Source organism: Bos mutus, unplaced genomic scaffold (assembly GCF_027580195.1).
Source record: "Bos mutus isolate GX-2022 unplaced genomic scaffold, NWIPB_WYAK_1.1 CTG280, whole genome shotgun sequence".
NCBI classification, from domain to species: domain Eukaryota; kingdom Metazoa; phylum Chordata; class Mammalia; order Artiodactyla; family Bovidae; genus Bos; species Bos mutus.
This window is the reverse complement of record NW_027219777.1, coordinates 91185-103498: the sequence shown is the minus strand read 5'-3', so window position 1 is coordinate 103498 and position 12314 is coordinate 91185. Positions and strand designations below refer to the sequence as shown.

The 12314-nt window shown below is 40.2% G+C and overlaps 1 pseudogene; it reads left to right on the top strand.

The window, feature by feature from the left end:
• Nucleotides 1–1839: 1839 nt before the first annotated feature.
• Nucleotides 1840–12314, top strand: part of LOC138986940 (testis-specific Y-encoded protein 1-like) — a 31357-nt pseudogene continuing 20882 nt past the window's right edge.

Sequence of the window (12314 nt, the reverse complement as noted above, 5' to 3'; positions counted from 1 at the left end):
CAAAAATGAAAACACGATATGAATGAAAATGAAATGAAAACCAATGGGATTCAGAAAGCAGCACTAAGGGGAAGATTCATAAAAATACAAGCTTATCTGAAGAAACAAGAGAAACCTCAAATAAATGACCTAATGTCCCAGCTAAAACAATGAGAAAAAGAAGAAATGAAGAACCCCGGGGTTAGCAGAAGGAAAGAAATCATAAAAATTAGGGAAGAAATAAGTGAAAAAGAAAGGAAACTGTTACAAAAATCAGCGAAAGGAAAAGACAGTTCTTTAAGATTAAAAAAAAAAAAAAAAAAACAAGCCATTAGCCAGATTCATCAAGAAAGAAAGGGAGAAGAATCAATTCAACAAAGTAGAAATGAAAATGGAAAAATCACAACAGATGACACAGAAATAGAAAGGATCCTGAGACTACTATCAGCAGCTATATGACAATAAAATGGACAACTTAGAAGAAATGGACAAATACTCAGAAAAGTATAACCTTCCAAAACTGAACCAGGAAGAAATAGATAATCTCAACAGACCCATCACGAACACAGAAGGCAAAACTGCAATCAAAAAGCTTCCAACCACAAGAAAAACTAAGCTCAGGACCAGATGGCTTATTCACCCTCCTGGTTACCCTGGCCACATGGAGAAAACAAAAAAACGGAGTACAGAGTGGTGGTTTATTTGGGGAAGAGGGTGAAGATGGATGGGAACAATGGCTTCAGGAGAAGGGGTGTGGGCGTAGAAGGGGTAAGGGCCTGGCAAGGACAAGGGGAGGTGTCTTATGGGGCGGTCTCAATGGACAAGAGGACCTTGCATGGGTTCAGCTCACCTTGACACTTCTTTGGACATCTGTTGACAGGAGCTTTTCATCTTTTCCTCCTGGGTATCTAGAGTCTGCTGTTCCACAACTTCTCTAGAGCCTTGTGGCTTCCCAGTCACCTTAGTCATTTTGAAGACTCACAGTGGTCTGCTCCAGAGCCCCTGAGCAGCCCTATGTATACCCCTCCCAGGGGGCCACAGCCTTATGCTTTATGAGGTCAGCAACTCATAAAGTTGCTGCCACCAGCCAATGGTGGCCCTGGGTGGGCCTTCACATCACAAAGCCCGATCCTGTCAACTCTAGGGGAGGATGGAGAGCAGCTCAGATGATTTGGTGGGGAAAAGGTAGCATTTTTAATGGCCTTAGGAGCCCTCCAAACTCACCTGCCATCCTCATCTCTCTAAGTCTACATGAAGGGCCACATGGCAGGGAGACTGGGTCTCCTCCAAACCTTGGCCCACAGCCACAGTATTCAGGCTTTCATTCTTTTCTCTCTCACATTTCACCATTATCTAGTTTTTATTATCCTGCCTAAAATTCCTCCATGATAATTAGGTTCTATCGAAGTATCTGTGGAAAAGAGAATCATTCTACTTTCCTCCTATAAGGTGGTCTTAAAGCACTTTGAGCACCATTTAATTCTGGACCACCTACCAGGAATCTTTTCCATCCCACTTCCTTTGCTCAGTTTGCACATAGGTGTCCTCACTTTTCTAGTTTCCAGTCTGAAACCCCTGTCTTCAGGCTGTGAGAATGCACTGAATATTTTTGCTGTTGGTCCACTTGGAGCTGTCTAGTTTCAAACCTAGGACTCATGCTCACCTCATTAGGTGTAATACCCAAGTTTGGGTTTATACAGGGTGATGGGGATGAGGCATCCCAAGAAAGAAATGACGACCTTTGAGTGATTAGTATTCCCCCGAAGGGGCGGTGCTTGCTCAGAGTTGTGTGAGCCTCGTCTGGAAAGGGCTTTCTCAACATGTGCCCTTACAAATCTCTTTTCTCATCTTGTTTTCCAGCTGGTACCTCCATTGCTGCTTACGTCACCATTGAGACCATGCTGGGATTCATTTCCATGAAGAGCTACGACAAGATTCCAGCTTCTTGGAAGAAACACTGTGTAATCATGTATCCCCACCTAGTTCCCAAGGTCTCTCATTGAGGTGGTTGCCTCTGGAGGAAAGGGGAATGAGGTGTCGGCTTCATCTCAGTCCTTGTGTTCCTAATTGACAAGCAGGGTCAGCCAGCCTGAGGTGTGCCCTGGGGTACACAGTTTTTTGTCTTAGTGGGACTTCCTGGGTTTCCTGTGAAGCGCTCACTTCCTGGTGTTCACTGGTTCCTTATTCACCCTGGATGCATGACACTGCTTAAAATTTTAAGAGGTAAGAAAAAAAAAAAAAAACCATAAACAAACCCAAAAGATGACTGTTAAAATTTTATAACAAAGAACCTAAAGAATGATAGAAAAATGTGAAAAACACACGAGCCAACAGTTTCTAAGAAAGATGTACTACTGGACATTCACTTTATTAAGAGATGTTTAAAAGACATGAGCAGCCATTCAACAAGAAAGATATGGGACTATACACTAACCACATTAAAAAGATATTTAATCTCACTAAGGTAAGAAAAAATCATATTAAATTTCCCTTGAGAAATCAAACTGACCCAGAAGCGGCATAGATTTAAGACATTGCAGACAGAGACATTAAAATATTGGAATGACTGTGTTTTTTGCATTTTGTAAAATTAAGTAGAGACATGCAAATAATAAAGTAGACCAATTCCATCTTGTAGATAGGAAAACTGTAGTGTCAGATGGCAAACACAGTCGATGGAATAAATGACAGATTAGACAGGACAGCAGGAGAAAATTGTGCACTTGAAGACGTAGCAACAGAAAGTGTTCAGAGTGAAGTGCAGACTATGCCAATATATACAAAGACAACGCAGCATAATCTATTAATTTTTGTCCCCTATGAACGCAGGATTGGTTAAACATTTGAAAATCAATCAGTGTAATTCAAAGTACTAAAGGACAAAAAATAAAACACAGTAGGGTCATCTCGAAAAACGCTGAAAAATAATTTGATAAAGTCTAATATCTATTCCAGGGTTGGGAAGATGCCCTGGCGGAGGGCATGGGAACCAACTCCAGTATTCTTGCCTGGAGAATCCTCAACCAGAGGAACCGTTTGGGTTTAAACTCCATGGGGTCGCAAAGAGCTGGACAGATCTGAGTGACTGAACACATTCTGTATAAAAACTCTTAGCAAACTAGAAATAGAAAACTTCCTCAACCTGATGATGGTAATAAACTGTGTAACTAACATCATACTTTATGGTAAAACATCGCACCAGGCTTCCCTGTCCCTGTCCATCACCAACTTCCGGAGCTTGCTAAAACTCATGTGCATTGAGGATGCCATCCAACTATCTCGTCTTCTATCGTCCCCTTCTCTTCTGGCCTTCGATCTTTTCCAGCATCAGGGTCTTTTCAAATGAGTTACTTCTTTGCATCAGGTTGCCAAAGTATTGGAGCTTCAGTCATTTCAATGTATGTTCAGGACTGATTTTCTTGGGATTGACTGCTTTGATATCCTCAAGAGTTTTCTCCAACACCACAGTTCCAAAGGATCAATTCTTAGGCACTCAGCTTTCCTTCTCCTCCAACTCGCACATCAGTACATGACTATTGGAAAAAGGATTGCTTTGACACATTGGTTGATTGTTGGTAAAATAATGTCTCTGCTTTTTAATGCTTTCTAAGTAAGTCATAGCGTGACTTCCAAGGAGCAAGCACCTTTGAATTTCATGGCTGCAATCAACATCTGTAGTGATTTGCCTCCCCAACTGCGAAAAACAGTCTGACACTGTTTCCTGATCTATTTGCCATGAAGGGATGTGCCTGGATGCCATGATATTAGTTTTCTGAATGTTGAGTTTTAAGCCAACTTTTTCACTCTCCTCTTTCACTTTCATCAAGAGGCTCTTTAGTTCCTCACTTTCTGCCATAAGGGTGGTGTTATCTGCATATATGAGATTACTGATATTTCTCTTGACAATCTTGATTCCAGCTTGTGCTTCATCCAGCCTGGCATTTAGCATGATGTCCTTTGCTTATAAGTTAAATAACAGGGTGATGAAATACAGCCTTGATATACTCCTTTCCCGACTTGCAACCAGTCTGTTGTTTCATGTCCAGTTCTAACTGATGCTTCTTGACCTGCACACAGATTTCTCAGGAGGCAAGTCAGGTGGCCTGGTACTCCCATCTCTTTTAGAATTTTCCACAGTTTATTTTGACCCACACACTCAGAGGTTTTGGCATATTGAATAAAGCAGAAATATATGTTTTTCCTGGAACTCTTGCTTTTTCAATGATCCAGTGGATGTTGGCAATTTGATCTCTGGTTCCTCTGACTATTCTAAGTCCACTTTTAACATCTGGAAGTTCACAGTTCACATACTGTTGAAGCCTGGCTTGGAGAATTTTGAGCATTACTCTACTAGCACGTGAGATGAGTGCAACTGTGTGGTTGTTTGAGCATTCTTTGGCATTACCTTCCTTTGAGACTGGGATGAAAACTGACGTTTTCCAGTCCGGTGGCCACTGCCAAGCTTTGAAACTTTGCCGGCGTATTGCGTGGTACTTTCACAACATCGTCTTTTAGGATTTCAAATAGCTCAACTGGAATTCCATAACTTCCACTAGCTTTGCTTCCTAAGATCCACTTGGCTTCACATTCCAGGATGTCTGGCTCTAGGTGAGTGATCACACTATCCTGGTTATCTGCATCATGAAGATCTTTTTTGTATAATTCTTCTGTGCATTGTTGCCATCAGTTCTTAATATCTTTTGCTTCTCTTATGTCCATACCATTTCTGTCCATTATTGTGCCCATCTTTACATGAAATGCTCCCTTAGTATCTCCAATTTCCTTGACGTGATCTCTAGTCTTTCCCATTCTATTGTTTTCCTCTGTTCTTTTTGTTGATTGCTGAGGAAGGCTTTCTTATCTCTCCTTGCAATTCTTTGGAACTCTTCATTCAAATGGGTATATATTTCCCTCTCTCCTTTGTCTTTTGCTTCTTTTTGTTTCTCAGCTATTTGGAAGGCCTCCTCAGAGAACCGTTTTGACTTTTGGCATTTGTGTTTCTTGGGTATGGTCTTGATCACTGCCTCCTGTACACTGTCACAAAACTCCATCGATAGTTCTTCAGGCATTCTGTCTATCTTGATTCTGTCTTGAATCTTCAATATTCTGTCTTGAATCTATTTGTCACTTCCACTGTATAAACATAAGGGATTTGATTTAGTTCATACCTGAATCATCCAGTCATTTTCGCTAGTTTCTTCAATTTAAGGTAAAATTCGGCAATAAAGTGTTCAGTGCATAGATGTTTACAACTGTTATGTCTCCCTCTTGGATTGATCCTTTTATCATACTGTAGTGTCTTTCCTTTTTTTTTTTTTAGTATTCTTATTTTAAGGCCTGTCTGATATCAGGATTAATATTCCAGCTTTCTTTTGCTTCCCATTTGCATAGAATGTATTTTTCCATCCTCTCAATTTCAGTCTATATGTGTCTTTGCATCTGAAGGTGGTTTCTGGTTGACAGCATATATATATATGGGTCATGTTTTTGTATCCATTCAATCAGTCTGTGTCTTTTGGTTGGAACATTTAATCTGTTTACATTTAAAGTAATTATCAACCTACCAAAAGTGTTTTTCAGAGAACTAGAACAAATCATTGCACAGTTTGTATGAAGGGGGAAAAAAAAAAAAAAAAAAAAACCTCGAATAGCCAAAGCAATCTTGAGAAACAAGAATGGAACTGAAGGAATCAACCTGCATGACTTCAGGCTATAGTACAAAGCTACAGTTATCAAGACAGTATGTTACTGACACCAAGACAGAAATATAGATCAATGGAACAAAATAGAAAGCCCAGAGATAAATCCACGCACCTATGGTCACTTTATCTTTGACAAAGGACTCAGGAATATACAATGGAAAAAAGACCGATATCTTTAACAAGTGGCACTGGAAAAACTGGCCAACCACCTGTAAAATAATGATTCTAGAATACTTTCTAATGATACACAAATATAAACTAAATATGGATTAAAGATCTAAATGAAAGACCAGAAACTGTAAAACTTCTGGAGGAAAATATAGACAGAACAGTCTCTGACATAAATCACAGCAGGACCTTCTATGACTCACCTCCCAGAATAATGTAAATAAAAGCAAAAATAAACCAACGGAACGAATCCAATTTAAAAGCTCCTGAACAATGAAGGAAACAAGGAAGGTGAAAAGACAGTCATCAGAACGGGAGAAAATGATAGTAAATGAAGCAATTGACTAAGTAAAACTCAAAAATATACAAGAAGCTCATGCAACTCAATACCAGAAAAAATTAATGGCCCAATCAAAAATTAGGCTGAAGAACTCAACAGACAGTTCTCCAAAGAAGACATACAGATGGTTAGAAACACATGAAAAGATGCTCAACATCACTCATTAACATGGAAATGGACATCAAGCCACAATGTTGTACCATCTCACACCTGTCAGAATGGCTGTTATCAAAACGTCGACAAACAATACATGCTGAACAGACTGCAGAAAAAAGGGAATCCTCTTACAGTGTGAAATTTAACCTTACGATTCTGTTGTCACCTAGTAAACCATAACTGTGACTAGACAGACCTTTCTTGGCAAAGTAATGTCTCTGCTTTTTAATATGCTATCTAGTTTGGTCATAACATTCCATCCAAGGAGTAAGTGTCTTTTAATTTCATGGATGCAGTCACCATCTGCAGTGATTTTGGAGCCCCCCAAAATAAAGTTTGTCACTGTTTCCACTGTTTCTTCATCTATTTCCCATGAAGTGATGGGATCAGATGCCATGGTGTCAGTTCTTTGAATGTTGAGCTTTAAGCCAAGATTTTCACTCTCCTATTTCACTTTCATCAAGAGGCTTTTTAGTTCCTCTTCACTTTCTGCCATAAGGGTAGTGTAATATGCTTATCTGAGGTTATTGATATTTCTTTGGGCAATCTTGATTCCAGCTTGTGCTTCTTCCAGCCCAGGGCGTTTCTCATGATGCACTCTGCATAGAAGTTAAATAAGCAGGGTGACAATATACAGCCTTGGTGTACTCCTTTTCCTATTTGGAACAAGTCCATGTTCCATGTTCAGTTCTAACTGTTCCTTCCTGACCTGCATATAGGTTTCTCAAGAGGCAGGTCAGGTGGTCTGGTATTACCACTTCTTGAACAACATAGATAGCATATTAAAAAGCAGAGACATTACTTTGCCAACAAAGGTTCATCTATCAAGGCTATGGTTTTTCCAGTGTTCATGTACGGAAGTGAGAGTTGGACTGTGAAGAAAGCTGAGCACTGAAGAATTGATGCTTTTGAACTGTGGTGTTGGAGAAGATTCTTGAGAGTCACTTGGGCTGCAAGGAGATCTAACCAGTTCACCTTAAAGGAGATCAGTCCTGGGTATTCATTGAAAGGACTGATGCTGAAGCTGAAACTCCAATACTTTGGCCACCTTACGTGAAGATTTGACTCATTGGAGAAGACCCTGATGCTGAGAGGGATTGGGGGCAGGAAGAAAAGGGGATGACAGAGGATGAGATTGTTGGATGGCATCACTGACTCGATGGACATGAGATTGGGCAAACTCTGGGAGTTGGCAGTGGGTAGGGAGGAATGGTGTGCTGCGATTCATGGGGTCACAAATAGTCAGACATGACTGAGTGACTGAACAGAATTGCACTGAAGTACTCTTTTCTAGAAATGTTGCTTGTGCTTAGTCATGTCTGATTCCTTTTTGAAATCGTGGATTGTGCCCCACCTGGCTCCTGTGTCCATGGGATTATCCAGGAATAATATTGGAATGTGTTGTCCTTTTCTCCTCCATGGGATCATCCTGGCCCAGAAGTTAAACGCATGTTTCCTTTGTCTCTTGCATTTGCAGGTGAATTCTTCATGGCCGAGCCACTGGGGAAACCTGTTTTTTTTTGTTGTTGTTGTTGTTTGTTTGTTTGTTTTGTTTTGTTTTTTGGTATAGCCACTAGCCATATGTGGATATTGAAATGAATCGAAGTTAACATATTGTTCAATTCACATGTATACTTTTCTCTTAATTGAAAATTCTATTTTCCATTGTAGAGCTGGTATATAAAGTCCATTCACATTTGTGCATTTGTTTCAGTAATTTACAGCACTTCCTAACAAAGCCTTGCAGTTATTCCTGCATAGTGAAAGCCATTAAACCCACACACAGGACACACACACACACACACACACACACACACACACGCACGCACATACACACACAAGCACAAATAATTTATTAATTATTTGGAACATGATGTGTGGCTAAAGATAATTCGGTCCTTGATCTTTATATTTTTTCCTTACATTAGAAGTGTATTTTCATGGCCAATTTTAAATTATTATATTCTTTTCTTTATTATTTTCTTTTGTGTATCAGTCCTGAGTACTAAGCTGGGTTATTGGCCTGTTATCCAAGGAACTCTCTAGCATGTCAATCCCATTACTTTTCAGGATAATTAAAGATTAGACTAGGAGCTCTTTGGTTGAGTTGTTATTCAGTTGATAAGTCATATCTATGACTCTGTGAGACCCCATGAACTGCAGTACACTAGGATTCCCTGTCCTTCACTGTCTCCCTGAGTTTGCTCAGACTCATATACCTTGAATCCTGTGATACCATCCAACCATCTCATCTTCTGTTGTCCTCTTCTCTTGCCCTCCTGCTTTCCCTGCATCAAGGTCTTCTCCTTTCCGTTGACACTTTGCATCAGGTGGCCAAAGTATTGGAGCTTCGGCAGCAGATCTTGCAGTGAATGTTCAGGGTTGATCTCCTTTAGGATTGACTTCTTTGATCTCCTTGTCATCCAATGGACTCTCAAGAGTCTTCTCCAGCACTTCCAGTGAAAAGCTTCAACTCTTCAGTGTCCAGCCTTCTTTATGGTCCCAACTGTCACATCCATACGTGACTACTGGAAGAACTAGATATTTGACTATACAGACTTTTGTCAGAAAAGTGGTACCTCTGCCTTTTAACATGTTGTATAGAGTTGCCATAGCTTTTCTTCCAAGGAGCAGTTCAGTTCAGTCACTGAGTTGTGTCCGACTCTGTGACCCCATGGACTGCAGAATGCCAGGCCTCCCTGTCCATCACCAACTCCTGGAGTTTATCCAAACACTTGTTCATTGAGTCAGTGATGCCATTTGTCCATCTCATCCTCTATCGTCCCCACCTCCTCCTGCCCTAAATCTTTCCCAACATCAGGGTCTTTTCAAATGAGTCAGTTTTTTGACATCAGGTGGCCATGTGTTGGAGTTTCAGCTTCAACATCAGTCTTTCCAATGGACAGCCAGGACTGATCTCCTTTAGGATGAACTGATTGGATGGCCTTGAAGTTCAAGGGACTCTCAAGGCTCTTCTCCAACACTAAGTAAGAAAGCATCACTTTTTTGGCACTCAGCTTTCTTTACAGTCCATCTCTCACATCCATACATGACTACTGGAAAAACCATAGCCTTTACTAGAAGGAAATTTTTTGGGAAAGTAATGTCTCTGCTTTTTAATATGCTGTCTAGGTAAGTCATAACTTTCATTCCAAGGAGTACGTGTCTTTTAATTTCATTGCTGCAATCACCATCAGCAGTGATTTTGGAGCCACCCCTAAAATAAAATGTCAGCCACTGTTTCCCCATCTATTTCACATGAAGTTATGGGACCAGATGCCATGATCTTAGTTTTCTGAATGTTGAGCTTTAAGCCAACTCTTTCACTATCCTCTTTCACTTTCATCAAGAGGATCTTTAGTTCTTCTTCACTTTCTGCCATAAGGGTGATGTCATCTGCATATCTGAGGTTATTGACATTTCTCCCAGCAATCTTGATTCCATCTTGGGCTTCATCCAGCCCAGCGTTTCTCATGATGTACTTTGCATAGAAGTTAAATAAGCAGGGTGACAATAGACAGCCTTGAGGTACTCCTTTTCCTATTTGGAACCAGTCTGCTGTTCCATTTCCAGTGCTAACTTGCTTTCTGACCTGCATACAGATTTCTCAAGAGGCAGGTCAAGGGGGCTGGTAATCCCATGTCTTTCAGAATTTCCCACAGTTTATTGTGATCCACAGAGTAAAAGGCTTTGGCATAGTCAATAAAGTAGAAGTAGATGCTTTTCTGGAACTTGCTTGATTTTCGATGGTCCTGTAGATGTTGGCAACTTGATCTCTGGTTTCTCTGCCTTCTTGAAAACCAGCTTGAACATCAGGAAGTTCACGGTTCACATATTGCTGAAGACTGGCTTGGAGAAATTTGAGCATTACCTTTCTAGTGTGTGAGATGAGTGCATTTGTGCGGTAGTTTGAGCATTCTTTGGGATTGGAATGAAAACTGACCTTTTCCAGTCCCCTGGCCACTGCTGAGTTTTCCAAATTTGCTGGCATATTGAGTGCAGCACTTTCATAGCATCATCTTTTAGGTTTTGAAATAGCTTAAGGGGAATTCCATCACCTCCACTACCTTTGTTCATAGTGATGTTTCCTAAGGTTCATCACATTCCAGGATGTCTGGCTCTAGGTAAGTGAACATTCTATCATGATTATCTGGGTCATGAAGATCTTTTTTGTACAGTTCTTCTATTTATTCCTGCCACCTCTTCTTAATATCTTCTGCTTCTCTTAGGTCAATACCATTTCTATCCTTTATTGTACACATCTTTGCATGAAATATTCCCTTAGTATCTCTAATTTTCTTGAAGAGATCTCTAGTCTTTTCCATTCAATGGTTTGCCTCTATTTCTTATCCAAGGAAGCTTGAGACAAAAGGTCAGTGTGGATATATATTTTACTTTAATACAAAACTTACCTTTAAAAAATTTACCTGTTCTTCTGAGTAACCAACTTTTGTGAATTCTTGAAGACTTCAAAAATAGTGATTTATGTAGCAATATAAATCTATAAAATTAGAAAATCCTTGATAACTTTCATAATAGGATTTATATTTAGAAAAAATGATTTGTGACACCTAGGCTGGACTTATGCCAGATATGTTTGCACTTGAGGAAACAGACAAATTCTGTGTATGAAACAAATGTCCTAGACTCTTAACAAAAATATTAATCCATGAAAGAAAAAAAAGAAAGAAAAAATCCTGAATATTATTTTTAAGACAAAATGAGTCTAATTGCTAATTAACTATATAGAAAAGGCAGAGGAACCAGAGATCAAATAGCCAAAATCCGATGGATCATGGAAAAAGCAAGAAAGTTCCAGAAAAAAACATCTATTTCTGCTTAATTGACTATGTCAAGCCTTTGACTGTGTGGATCACAATAAACTGTGGAAAATTCTGAAAGAGATAGGAATACCAGAGCACCTGACCTTCCTCTTGAGAAATCTGTATGCAGGTCAGGAAGCAACAGTTAGAACTGGACATGGAACAACAGACTGGTTCCAAATAGGAAAAGGAGTACGTCAAGGCTGTATATTGTCACCCTGCTTATTTAACTTCTATGCAGAGTACATCATGAGAAATGGTGGACTGGAAGAAACTTGTCGGGAAACATTTCAATAACCTCATATATGCAGATGACACCACCCTTATGGCAGAAAGTGAAGAGGAACTAAAAAGCCTCTTGGTAAAGTGAAAGAGGAGACTGAAAAAGTTGGCTTAAAGCTGAATATTCAGAAAACAAAGATCATGGCATCCAGTCCCATCGTTTCATGGGAAATAGATGGGGAAACAGTGGAAACAGTGTCAGACATTATTTTTGGGGGCTCTAAAATCACTGCAGATGGTGACTGCAGTCATGAAATTAAAAGAGGCTTACTCCTTAGAAGGAAGGTTTTGAACAACCTAGACAGCATATTAAAAAGCAGAGACATTACTTTGCCAACAAAGGTCCGTCTAGTCAAGGCTATGGTTTTTCCTGTGGTCATGTATAGATGTGAGAGTTGGACTGTGAAGAAGGCTGAGCACTGAAGAATTAATGCTTTTGAACTGTGGTGTTGGAGAAGACTCTTGAGAGTCCCTTGGACTGCCAGGAGATTCAACCAGTCCATTCTGAAGGAGATCAGCCCTGGGATTTCTTTGGAAGGAATGATGCTTAAGCTGAAACTCCAGTACTTTGGCCACCTCATGTGAAGAGTTGACTCATTGGAAAAGATTCTGATGCTGGGAGGTATTGGGGTCAGGAGGAGAAGGGGACGACAGAGGATGAGATGGCTGGATGGCATCACTGACTTGATGGACATGAGTCTGAGTGAACTCCGGGAGTTGTTGATGGACAGGGAGGCCTGACGTGCTGCTATTCATAGGGTCACAAAGAGTCGGACACAACTGAGCGGCTGAACTGAACTGAACTGATAGTGTATGGTCCTATGTAAGACTTTGATTTGTGGGAATAGCTGTAGGTGTTATTAG